The 13,718-nt window shown below is 47.9% G+C and overlaps 1 protein-coding gene across 1 annotated transcript in view; it reads right to left on the bottom strand.

The window, feature by feature from the left end:
• LOC117051085 (protein BEAN1-like) overlaps nt 1-13,000 on the bottom strand; it is a 49,924-nt gene extending 36,924 nt beyond the window's left edge. Inside the window, exon 1 of the mRNA XM_033157155.1 lies at nt 12,898-13,000. The gene's annotated coding sequence lies outside the window, so the exon portion shown is untranslated. The remainder of the gene's footprint in view (nt 1-12,897) is intronic.
• Nucleotides 13,001-13,718: the final 718 nt, after the last annotated feature.

Here is a 13,718-nt window from a genome sequence, read left to right on the forward strand (position 1 = left end):
ATACCCCACCATCTCTCTATCCTCCATACAGGCAAACAGGAGGTACTATCCCAATTCAAGGACATATTCCACTCTGGCCAAAATACTCAAGAAGTGTGAGACGCAGGGTCAGAATGGGGCGCATAACCTCTGGGTACGGGGTGTGGGCTGGGAAGAGTCCCACCTCTGGTCTTGAGGTTCTGCCACCCCTGGATTAGAACCTCCACTTGTCACATTCTGGGTTTCTTCTGCACTTCCTACGGAACCACTGAGAACACACACAGCCTGTAGCTTATATGCTCCTAATGCCAGTCCTGAGTGGTGCTCCTGGTCACTGGAGGCAATGTAGGAAGGACATGCAAGTGGAACAAGGGTCTCACTCACTCACTCACTCACTCACTGTGCTGTGCATCTCGTTTTCCCTACCTGGAATGTGGGAGGGAGGCTGTACTTTTTACCAGAGGTGACAGGATTCACATCTACAGTGGAAATACATTCACTAAGGAAGGGGGGGGGGAGAAACTGAAGAAAACGAGGGCACCAACTCCGCTCATGAATTCTGCTTGCAAAGCAAAAGAAGGCACAGCAATCGCCACAAAGCTTTCACCATGAATAAAAAACCCTTGCCTCATTCTTACAGTGGTCAGTGGTCACAAGCAATATTTAATAAATGGTGATGATGATGATGATGCCAGGAGGAACGGTGGTTCTAGAACAGTGGTTCCCAAAGTGGGAGGTACCTCCCCCTGGGGTTACCTGGGAGGTGGGCTAGAGGCAAGGGGGAAGCAGGAGGATGCTGGAGGTGTAAATGACTATCAGATGGACCAATTTCATCAATTTTGTTGAATTAACTGAACTAGTTTTAATTGGATTTTGAATATACATGCAATTAATTGTTACTGTTTTGAATTTTATCACGTTATTATCTTCCCTTATAGGGTAGGGTACGGGGCACAGGGGATGAGGTTATGGAACAATTCTTGTCATTATGCAACAGCATCAATTTTGAAATCGGGGTTGATGTACCTGAGGGAAGAGGACAAGGTCTGTATAACTACCCTGACCTGCCTTTGCCAACCTGGTGCCCTCCAGATTGCCTCCATCATCACCCTGCTGGCTAGCGCTGATAGAAATCGGAGTCCAACAACATCTGGAGGCAATTTCACTCTGTTACGGGGCAGTCCTATACATAACAATTCAGAAGTAAGCCCCATTGCTTTTTGGTAGGGCATATATATATTGGATTGCAGCCTTAAACTACTTGGCTGCTCATGAATCGGAGGAGAAAAGAAATAGCTAAGAGACAAATCTGCCAGTCCAAGCTAAAATCAGTTATATGACTCACACCACATTCTAATTAATGTAATAGGAAAGGAGTTATGCCTGGCAAAATGTTGAAACCTCTCCTGCCAACTTGCTAGACTTGTGCAGATTCCACAGTGTGCAAGTCATCCTTGACACAAGTTCAATGCAAGGCAATCAGAAGCTACCCTCAAATGACCTTGACTGCAAAGGCTGTGACTTTGGGGCAATGGGAAGATGGAATTATTGACTTTGGCAGATACTTCCCCTGCTTCTGTACTGTGCTTTGCTTGGGACAGGTTTGTAACGGGGGGGGGGGGGACTTTGCATGGTTTTGTCTGTTCCCCCCCTTCCAATGTTTAATGAAAATAATAAAAATTGCTTAAAAATAAAATAAAACCAGATAAAAATGGGCACTGCTCATTAAGGTGGGCTAGAAATATTGTAAATAAATGAATTCAAGATGAAACCAAGAACACAATGAATAAAATCCAAAAATGGGGAAATAGGCAGTACACCTTGGTAAATACATAAAAAATGGCAAGAGGACAGAGCAACAACTCCACTCCCCCATGGGAAAGTGGAACAAAACAGAACAATAAATAGGCAGCCAGGCAGCATGAAAGTCAGGAGCTAATTGGACCCCATAAAAACTGGATCAAATTTGCTAAAAGATTTCTGAAAGAGACAAGTCTTGGCTGGACGCCTAGAATAATATGGTGTATGGGAGGTGATTCCATCAATCCTTGGCATCTCCAGGTAGAGTTGGGGAAGAATCTGTGTTTAAAACCCTGGAGAGCTGCTGAGAGTCAGCATAGACCAGGGACAAGCTGCTTTTTCAACCAGGGCCTCACTCCCTGCTGGACAACCTTCCATGGGCCACATGTGAGTTATGGGTGTGGCCAGCAGCAAAAGTGGATGGAACTACTGTTAATTTTACCTTGATACGGTAGACTAGTTTCTATGCATATACATACAACCCCCTCAATCCTCTACCCAGAGCAAGAGAAACTTGCTTGTTTTTGCCAGAGCCTGGCAAAACCACTCAATGAGGGTGGAAAGTAGGGCCAGTGAGTGTCAGGACCAGCCCAAGACATTTTGGTGCCTGAGGCAAACCACAAAATGGCACCCCCTCCTTGCCAGGGAAGAAGGGGTGGGTGAAGATCTACATCAGGAACAAGGAGGAAATAAAGATCTACCGGTATATCAGGATCTGCTGCACCAGTCGCCTAAGGGTAGACTGGCCTTAGTGAGGGTTGTATCAGGGAGTTCCAAGGGCCAGACAGAGGCCTGGGGAGCCACATTTGGCCCCCAGGCCAGAAGTGCCATACCCTAGCGCAGATTGGCCAAATGGATCTGTGGTATCTGTCTCGGTATAAGGCAAATTTCTATGTTCATTCAGCAACAGCCCCTGGAAAGAGGCCTCAAATGCAGAACAAATGAAAGCAGCCCTTAAGATGCCCTGGTCCAAATCTCTTTAGGCTTTAGATATACCAGATATTTATTTGGTCCTACGTGCTGAGTCCTGGCACCCTCAGACCAAATTAAGTTTTGCACATATCTGTGGAGCAAGCGGAGCAAGCTTCAGACTGGACAAACGTGTCTGTTGCTTCCTGCAGCAGCGTCCGGCTTACAGAGGGATTATTCTGTCTTGCTGCATGAAGGATTTGGTTGGGCAGGACTTAAATGCTTTCTCAACCTCTGGCCTCCCTGGTTCCAGCTTCTGGAGCCCCAGATTGCACAGGCGCCAGCTGTACAAGCAGGCATGATCTGGAAAGGGGCGTTGAGCGGGCAATGCCTTGCGTGCATTCAATCAAGAAGGTGCCAAAACTGGGGCAGAATTCCTTGTAGAAAGATTCTCAGCTGGCTCTTAAAGGCCCTGCTCCCAGATGGGTTAAGAGCATGGGAGCTAAGCAGCAGCTTCTTAATTAAGAAGCTCTGCCCTTCACAGTCACGTATGCCACTAATTTCAAGGCCAAGGGAAGCGCTGCAAATGCTGCAAAGCTCAGAGCCAGGAGACAGCGAGGAAAGACAAGACTAGGACTCAGCCGCTGTTTAGTAAGTAGAAGACCCCAGGTGCAACTCCCAGCATTTCCAGGGCTACATCCATGCCATACATTTAAAGCAGAGTCATACCACTTTAACTGTCATGGCTTCCCCCAAAGAATCCTGGGAACTGTTGTTTCTTAAGGTTACTGGGAACTGTAGCTCTGTGAGGGGTAAACACTAAAGCACATCTGTATTAGGGCTAGTCCACAGTGGATGGTGGCACCCACCTGACCTCCTGACAGCTGAATCACCGCTGCTTACTGGGAAAGAGAGCAGGGAGGTGACAGGTCGGCATGGTAGAAACGCACTGCCAGGAGGGCTGAATTGGATCTGCTGGTGCTTTTGCACTGTGCCAACCTCATCACTGCCTTGCCCTTTCCTTCTCAGCAAGGAGCAGCAATTAAGTTGTTGGGAGGTCAAGTGAGCGTGCCACCCAAAACCAGGGCTGTTCCTTCAGAATGTGCTGTTCTGACCTAAGTGTCAAGAATTTAAGCTAACCCATACTGAAATTAAACACAAAATCCATGTTAAAATATTTCCTTTCTGGGAACTGAGGAGTACCAACTGTTCCAAAATAAGCAACTGAGACACATTCTTGGTCAGGGAGCAACCTAAATGGACTACTTGTTGTTGTTGTTGTTGTTGTTGTTGTTCAGTCGTTCAGTCGTGTCCGACTCTTCGTGACCCCATGGACCAGAGCACGCCAGGCACGCCTATCCTTCACTGCCTCTCGCAGTTTGGCCAAACTCATGTTAGTAGATTCGAGAACACTGTCCAACCAACTTGTTGCTGAACTACAACTCAGCCACAGCAAGGAGAGAAAGGGGGGAAATCCTTTGTTTGGTTTTAGATGATGTAGTTGTGTTTTGTGTTTGTTTTCTTATAAGAGGTACCGGTATCCATCCTTACCTGGCATTCCTCCTCATACAGGAAGGAATGCCTCTTAAGATGGCAGAGACAGGAAACCAGCATCCCTCAAGAAGTTGCATGCCTACAACTATCATTCCTCTCTGTTGGCCATGCTGGCTGGAGCTGATGAGAGTTGGAGTCTGGAGGGTGTGAAGGGCTAAAAGTCCCGCACCTTTCTTTTACATATTTATGATAAAATAAAGACTTAATGTAGTCAGCAAACAAATTCATTATTAGTCCATATTATTTCAAACCATATTTTGTTTCCTTCTCACCAGTCAGCAAATAAATCAACATGAATTTGTACTATTTAATCATCATCATCATCATCATCATCATCATCATCATCTTACATAAGATTCTAGATTGCACTCAGTACTGCAAATGGTGGCAGGAAACCCTGTACCTCCAAGTTCCAATTCATTATGAAGTTACTCCATCTTCCAATAAACTTTTTGTGTGCCTGTGTTCTCTAACACCAACATAATTTGTTAATTTGATCATATCTACAATAACAGAATTTTATATCAACAAGATGTCTCTTCCCCTCTTGATTATTGTCTCCTTTCCGCTGTAAGAATACCGTGTTCTAATCATCTGTTGGGATTATTGGTCTGACATAACAAAATAATACAGTTAACGGGTTCAACGATAGGGTTCATGTCATTTCCTTTATGTGATTAAGAACTAGCTTCCAAATGTTATGACCCTAGGACATGTGCAGTAAATGTGACCTGACCTATATCTGCTTGCATTGAATTACACTGCCAGTGGTTATTATTAACCCCAGGGAAAGTTCAGTTGGATCTCAATAGAGTAAGACACCACCAGAATAACAATTTATAAGAGCGTTCTTTAAGATTCACACTTTGGCATTCACACTTAAAGAGGCCTTTAATGGTGGTACGAAGTTCTAAACCCATTTCTAACTAGCCTCAGAAATATTCTGCTGTAACTCTTTCCCCCTGGCTATCATGTGTGTGTATAGGATTGCACTGTAATCCTATTCACACTTACCTGGGAGTCAGTTCCATTGAACTCATGGGACTTATTTATCAGATGACAGTAAACATCCCGCTTCAGCAGTGCTATAGCTGTTCCAAGGTCATTCCCTGGTTCTCTAGTGAATCAATACCTTTGCAGCCATACTCCTCTTCCTCCTCCTCATCATCACTGTTGTTATTTTTGTTGTTGTTATTTTATTGCCTTCTGGACATATGTTTCAAGGCAATGCACAAAATTCAGTACAAAACTGCTAAAAGCAATAAAAGAAATAGTAGTAGAGAAATTTTAAAACAACCCAAAGCAGACACCCATAACAGAGACTTATTCATCCAGCTGGGTAAAGCCTGAAGGAAAAGAAATGCCTCCATTTTTGCCTGGCGTCTGTTGTATCTCAGTGCTGTTCTACAGAACAAGAGCAACCACCCTAAAAGCCCCCTCTCTCTTCTATTGAATGCCACACTATCCCCATTCTCAACTTCAGAAACACCTATCTTAGAGGACTATAGGCTTTGCAGATTCACCATTCAGAGCGTGACAAGGTAAACTCAGTTAATCTCATTGGGCTCCTTTGTGTGTAATAGCAACGTTCACACCTACAGGAAGATTATTCAACCCAGAAAAGGAAGATAGGAAGCTGCTATATTGACTACTGGTCCATCTAGCACAGTATTGTGTATGTTGACTGGCAGCGGCTCTCCAGAGTTTCAGACAGGAGCCTTTGCCCAACCTATGCAGAGATGCCAGGGACCGAACCTGGGACCTTCTGCATGCAAAGCAGGTGTGCTCTGCCACTGGGCCCTTGAAATGATGTGCTTCCTTCTATTTTTGTTTCCACTTCCAGATCAGGAAAGCCGGTTTCACAAGCTCTTCCCAGCCTGCATGACCACCAAACCAACCAATCTTGTTTCCATTTGGCAAGGGAGTCCAAGGTGGTATGTGTGACCCCCCCCCCCCGCCCCACAATTTCACTCTCACAACAACCCAGTGCGGTAGATTAGGCTGAGAGGCTGCAATGTCCCAGACCGAGTCTCTAACAGCTACAAATGAAAGAAATTGCTGTCAATGAACCTGAACAGTCGTAAACCCAGTAAGCTCTATGGCAGTGATGTGGCCATCTTTGGTCCTCCAAATGTGTTTAGACTCCAGCAAAGGTCCATGGTCAGGGATGATGGTTGGTAGCTGTACCCCATATGGAGGACCACAGATTCCCCTGCCCTGGTCTAGGGTGCCCAAGCACAAGTGTTGCTCGCCTGACTTGATCCATTGTAATCTGCTGTGACAGGCAGGCTTTTCCAATCAGACATAATGAACAACTCCTGGCCGGGGAGAAAGATGACAACACTTCGTTTTCCACACTGTCCTAAGAGCAAGTGTGTCTGCATAGCAAATTTCAAACTACCAAGATACAGACACTGCACATATACATTAAAATGTCCTCAAGTACCAGGCTATACACACGACACACCTATATGTCCACTGAATATATATGGGGAGTGGATCAGGATCTTGGCTGTTGGTCACACACCCAGCACTGATGTTGCTGCTAGTCATGTCCATCAAGTGACTACAACATTAGTGAGGAAGGGACTTACCGGCATGCAACCAGTCAGGGATCCTAACTGACACATAAATCATAAACACAGAGTTGTAATTTCTTATTAAGGCGGAGCAGGCAACTGCCAGGAGGGGATATGGCCAGTGAATTGGGGCAACCCTGCTCCATGAGAGGGGCTGGGTGGACAACTCTTCTCTTTTATTTAATGAGGCTTACATTACCGAAGCTGGCTAAAAGCTTGGGCAATATTATAAACAGTTCTGTGAATGCAGCAAGGCTTTTGCTCTCCCCTCTCCTGATCGATTTCTTTGTGGGAATTTTCAAGGGAATGTTCTCAAGAGTACAGCAACTGCTGACTATTAAAGCAGCTACTGATCTCCCACACGGACACATGCACACATACACTCCCTGGAGCAAACAAATTCGTAAACACCGGCAGATTACTTTAGCAAATTGGAATAATGGCTGCCTCTTCCCAAATGGATAATGCTTCCCAAGAAAAGAGAACGGTGGAGGTAAAGAACTTGGGGGGGGGGGAGGGAGAAGAGTCTTAATAACAGTTTGTTTTGGTTTGCACAGCAGATGTCATTTAGTGGTACATGACGTTGTCAAAGCACACCCACTCAGTTTACTAGCCAGATTTTAGGAATCCATTAAACATTCGCTCCAGTGAGTGGAAATAAAAACCAGTCATTCATTTACATTTTGGAAAGCCTCCTGTTTTAGGGAGCAATGTGCACAGCTTTCTGTTCTCTTACAGGGCGATCCTATTCATGTCTACTCACGCATAGGACATGAGACTTCAGTGGGGCTTACTCCCATCTAAGAGGGCAAAGGATTTGCTGTCTTAAGGCCTCATAGGGGCAGAGACAAATGTGGGTTGTGTAAGTGAGTGTGTTAAGGGTGCAACTCTAGCCCCAGTTACCAAGGAAGATCCATGCCCACAGGATTGCATTAAGTCTTTCTTCTGAGCAGACATGGTTAGGATGGCACTGTAATTCTCTTTGCTGCTCTGCAGGGCCGTCTTAGAGGGATCGGCCACTGTGGTGCGGCAATCCCTGGGCGCCCCTGGCATGCCGCCTCTCTGCCCGCCTCCCTCCCGCGCTGGCCGCCCCTCGGGAGGGGGGGTGGGTGAGCGGGGGGGTGAGGGGCGTGGCGCTGGAGTGACGTGGGGCTTTGCGCGCCCTTCCAGCGCTCCAGCTGGGGCTCTGGGAGGTGAGGGCGGCGGGCTTTCAGCCCGCCCGCCTGCCCGTGGGGGCGGGTTGGGGAGGGGGCACCTGGTATGCCGGCGGGCTCGCGGCGGTGCCCCTGGGGGTCCGGTGCCCTGGCGTGGCGCGCCACCAGCCCCTATGGACGAGATGGCCCTGCTGCTCTGCTTTGCCACTGCTCCCCACTGAAAGGAGAGGGGAGGTTTCAGACCAATCCTGGAGGACCCTGGACCCACCCACCACTGATTTACAGCAGCTGGTCTGACACTGGACTTCTGGGTGGAAAGGAGAGGTTAAGGGGGGGTGGGAATGCTGCTGGGTTGATGTGAATGGTTTTTGGGGTTGTATTTATCTACTGGTTTGTGCTTATCTGCTGCTTAGTGGGTGCGAGTTTATTGTCTGAAAATTGCTAATGTCTTTTTGTTACTCTTTAGGGCACTAGTGTGTTGCTTTTGTTTTCCTATATGGTGTATGAAATGTTAACGTATTATATGGCCTCTCCTGATTTGGATGTTATAGAGATTATCCGTATACTGGTGACATCTCACACCAAATTTCATAATGACCACTCCCAACAGCTTCATGTAGATGTTAAATACCAATGGGTACAGGATGATACCCTGAGCCACCCCACAACGCAGCTGCTAGGAGGCCAAGAAGTGACCAACCAGTGATAACTCTGAAACTGACCCTGGTGACTTCCGGCTGGCGACGCCATAGCGGGTGGTCGGGGCTGCTTCGGCTGCGAGGCGCCCGATCCATCCCGGGGGTTAGGAGCCCCGCAACCGCAAAGCGGGGCTCCGGTTGGGGTGCGGGAAGAGCGTCCCGCACCCTGGGCTCCCCGGCTGCGCCCACGGAGGCTCCGAACCCTTCCCTTGCCCCCCCTGTAAAGGGGGAGTGGGGGTGAAGGGACAACGGAGCCGGGCTTACGGGGATATGCCCCAACCGGGATGCAAATGCGGCGACAAAGCCCGCGGTGAGCGTCTTAGTTCTACCTTTGAAGAATGGAGCCAAAGGAACCCGGTGGTCGTGAGTAACTAATTTGACCAGAAATCGAGCTTTTGGAACGATCCGGGGGGAAGGAGAAAGGCAGCCTGCCTTCTTCCCTTCGAGTTAAAGAAGCTAACCAATTTGAGCAACTGCTGCTACAGGACTGCTACAATGTGCTTAAAATTGATACATGAGACTGGCAAACTTTTTTCTTGGGAAGTAAACTAGTGGAAAATATCTCCATTTAAAGTTGCGGTATCTGCGCTCCAGTTTAGGAAAATGGCGATGAACAGAGAGGCAGGAGTAGAAATTTGATACCCACTTCCTCCCCCTCTACCAGTATGCTGGGCTTCGTCCTTGAACTGGTACTGAACTCTGGACTAACGGACGAACAGAGGCTCACTGCTTTGAAGGTGGAACTGCTGTACAGGAAAGTCAAAGTCTTGTGTGGGGGTCTGAAAGAGAACCAATTGCCCACAGAGGAGGCTATTAAAACTTTTAACACTTTGGAAGAAAGTCTTGCCAAAGAGCTGAGAGGATGTCTGGGAAGATGGAGAGAAATGAGTGAGCTACTTCGGAGAAGAAACTCGCCTTTTGGGAGTGGCAGTCCCAAGGCGACGGTAAGATTTGTTATATCCAGTCCCCGAGGTGTGAGCTCGGGGGCCAGGGACAGAGAATTATGGTTTTTACAAGAAGAAAAGGAATGCTACAAAGAACCGGAGAAGCTGAGAGACGACGAGATGGACATCCTGGAGCTCGTGGCAAGGAGAGTTTTGGACTGTGCCTGGATCTGTGGACGCTTGGAGAGGGAAGCCACAGGGAAATTCAGTGTTGATGCCACCAGGAGAAGAATAATGGACAGAGGGGGTGTGGGGTGAAACACTAAGTAAAATTTGAAGTAGCCTGTCATGGAATTTTGAAATCGGAGGGTGAATACTGTCAACAATCTTTCTGTTTTATTTTTTGTTTGAATATGAAAGGAGATATTTTGAGTTACTATGTTATTAGCAGCAGTTTAAAGGATAGAAGAGATTGATATGATATAAATGATTGGTGAAGATTTCAATGGAAGAAGAATTATGATGAGATATTACTACGATGATGCATTGTTAGTTAAATGTTGAATATATAATTGTGTGTAACTATATAATTGAATTTGAATTTCAGGAGAAATGGTTATAAAATAGATTAAGGATATGAACTCGAAGGAGAAAGGGCAGGGGAAGTCAATGGTCAAGATATGGAAATAGAAATTTTCTTTTTAAAGAAAAGATGCAACAAGAAAACTTGACACTGTTTGTATTTGTTTTATCAATGTACTTGCTTTGTATTTGTTTAATTGTAGGTGTGGGTGTGGGTATATGTTGTTATAAGAAAAAGGTCAATAAATTCTTATAAAAAAAAAAAAAAGAAACTGACCCTGGTGAAACAGTGCCCCAGTACTCATCTCACACGGCCAATTCAGGAACATATCATGGTTAAAGACACCAAAAGCAACTGAGGAAGAGTAATAGGGTCACACTCACTCCGCCCTTCTCTCAACAAAGGCCATCCATCAGAGCTGCCAAAGCTGATTCAGTCCTGTAACCAGGCCTGAACTCCAACTGAAATGTGTCAAGATAATCAGTTTCACCCAGAAGTACTTGCAACAGTCACACCACAAGTCTCTTGATCACCTTCCTCCATGCCAAGCATATGATGTAAACAACAGGAGGCTATTGACAAAAATGTACTTCAGTCAATCAGTGACCCTAGAAGGTATCTCACACATTATGAACAGTTTTACTAAAAGAACACAAGACCCACCCAGACATACACTTGCACCCTGTCTCACACTCAGAGAACACCAACCAATTACAGGTTCTCACCCTGCACAGGAAATGCATCTGACTTATCCTCTCACTACATTCGGTCTCTTCCTGGTTGAAATCAAGTAGTAGTGCCCTTGTCCTGGGGACAAAGGGGCTCCCCAACAGAGGTATAAATAGATAGATAGATAGATAAATAAATAAATATATAAACAGAATGATATCATCAAGACAATACTTTGGGGCAGAAGCTCAGGGAATGAGCAGAACCCCCAAAATGCAACAGGCTTGGTTTTTGACATTTTAAATTAATGCATAGTGCAATCTGAAGTCCAGAGCCTAAAATTATCCTAACTGCATCATTGCATGCAGTGTACCGGTATCTGTCCCAACCTGGCATCTTCCAGATGTTTTGGACTACAACTCCCATCAACCATGACCATTGGACATGCTAGCTACAGCTGGTGGCAACTAGTCCACACCTTCTTGAGGGCATTAAGCTGAGGATGGCTGATGCAGAGGATTGACTTGTCCTGCTTTCTTTTAAGATGAGTTAAGTATGGGGCCTTGCATATAGTGCTTTTAATATTTTATTACAGCATATGCCTTGCATGCAGAAAGTCCCAAGTTCAATCCCTGGTTGTTCTCCAGGCAGACCTGGGAGACTCCTGCCTGAAACCCTGGAGAGCTGCTGTCACTCAGTGTAGACAATACTGAGCTGGATGGGCTGATAGTCTGACACAATATAAGGCAGCTTCCCATGTTCCAGTGTGCCTCCAGTGTGGGAGAGCCCACCACGCCTCTAGGTAACCAGTTCTATGGTCAAAGTGCTCTACCCATCAATTCCCCCCCCCTTTATGTTCAATGGAAGTCCACCATATTGCAACTTAAGCCCATTAGACCCAGTCCCACCCTCCGGGGCTACAGAGAACAAATCAGTTAGATGTATACCAGGTTTTGAAATGCAATTGTCTAAGTTTGCCAAAACCAAAACAAACCCCCACACTCCTTCTGCTACCATTTGTGCAGTTATAAAACACCCAGCAACGATTAGCATGTAAATATTATTTTATTGTCTTTCTTTCCTCCTCCCATCAAATAATGTCAAAGTAGGAAACAGAAGCCCATCTGCTTTCTCGCTGCAAGTGGCCCCATCCCTTGTGCCAGGAATGGAGCAGGAAATGAGAGAGAGAGGGAGGGAGAGAGAGAGAGAGAGATGCTTTTGTAGCTCTACATATTCATGCAGTGTGTTACAGATGCTTTAAAAGTTTCAATAGAAAACCCCACTGCCGCTGACACAATTGTGCCACAATGATGTGTTTCACTGCAGGGCTCTTAGATGCCACATGCTCATCAGCACAGGTGCTCTCCTCCTCCCTTCCTCTCCCTCCAACTACAGTATACCCAACCAATTAAGAAGCACAGACCAATTTTCTAGATGTGACTAACAGGTGTACATGCAACACATTTCCCCCACCCCATGCAGAGATGCAGCCTTTCCCTTTCACCCACTTGAGCTGCATAATCGGGGAGTGGTTAAAAAAAGAGGTTTAATCCATACTCTAAATATTTAGACATACAGTACTGCATTCCAGAGCGCTGTTTCTACCCTGCCTGGTTTTCCACGTTGCCTGGCTGAGTGTAAAAATATGGAAAGGGTTATATTATTTCCGATAATATCACCTGGATTCCCTCCCCCCCAAAAAAAGGTGAATTCCCATGAAACAGACATGCACCCGTTTAAATTTAGCACAGCCCTCTCCAACCTTGCACCCCCACCCAATGTTTTGGACCACAACTCCCATCATCCCTGAGTACTGGCCATGCTGGCTAGTGCTGATGGGAGTTGGAGTTTGACAACATTTGGAGGGCACCAGCTTGAGGAGGGCTGACCTGGTGTGCGGGCATTACAAGGGATGCGCGCCCGGGAAGAACGATGCGCGTGGGTTTCGTCTTAAGGATGGATGGAGGGAAGAAGCCTTTGGAAATGTAGGGTGCAAGTGCACGGCCGCGTGGGCTGGCGGGAAGAAGCCCCGGCAGCAGACCTCCCCGCCCTCCCTCCGGATCCGTCGCCCCGTCCCTTGCCTCTTACCGGAGCCCATCCAGGCGACCGATCTCTCCATGCGTTCCGACGGCTGCAGCCCGGCGACGACGGCGACGGCGGCGGGAGCAGCAGCATCGGCGGCTGGAGAGGCAGACTTCCGCTTTCGCCGCCGCCGCCGCCGCCAGCCCGGCCAGAGCAGCGGCGAAGAGGCGGAGGCGGGACGCGGCGCTCCGTGACCTCCGCCCGCCGGCGGCAGCGCCTTCCCAGTGGCTGCGGCGCGGCGCCGGGCTGCCGGCTGCCGAGACAGCCCCGCGTGGCCGTGCGCTTGGCGCCTGCAGGGAGCCGCAGCCGCGGCATCTGGGCTCCCTCCGAGCGCCCAGCCCGCCCGGCCCGACTGTAGTAGCAGCGCCTCGCCGTGGCGGAGAAGAGGCGGGCAGCGGAGCGCGTCAAGGGGACTGGAGCCGGGACGCCCCCCCCCCCCACCTACACCCCCCACCCCCACCCCAAGGTAGCGGCGCTTCCTCGGCTGCCCTTCTCAGCTGGGGTGGAAGTTCTGGTCAGCCAAGCGCTCCGAAGGAAGAGGAAGAAAGCGACCTTCCGCCAATCAGGGCCTTTAGCCACAGGAAAAGGAGGATGTGAGCATCTCGAGTGCAGAAAGAAAAGGGCCCCTCCGGACAGGTGGATTTCCTCCCGGCCACCCCCCCCCCATGCATTGATTGATTGATCGATTGCCCCTTTCTGTGCCACCTTTTCCGCCAAGGAGCTCAAGGTGGCCCCTGTCCTCGTTCAATCCCCACAACAACCCAGTGAGATGGGTTAGGGACTGAGAGGCAGTGGCTGACCCGAGGTCACCCAGTGAGCATCATGGC

This window comes from Lacerta agilis, chromosome 8 (genome assembly GCF_009819535.1).
Source record: "Lacerta agilis isolate rLacAgi1 chromosome 8, rLacAgi1.pri, whole genome shotgun sequence".
In the NCBI taxonomy this organism is placed as follows: Eukaryota; Metazoa; Chordata; class Lepidosauria; order Squamata; family Lacertidae; genus Lacerta; species Lacerta agilis.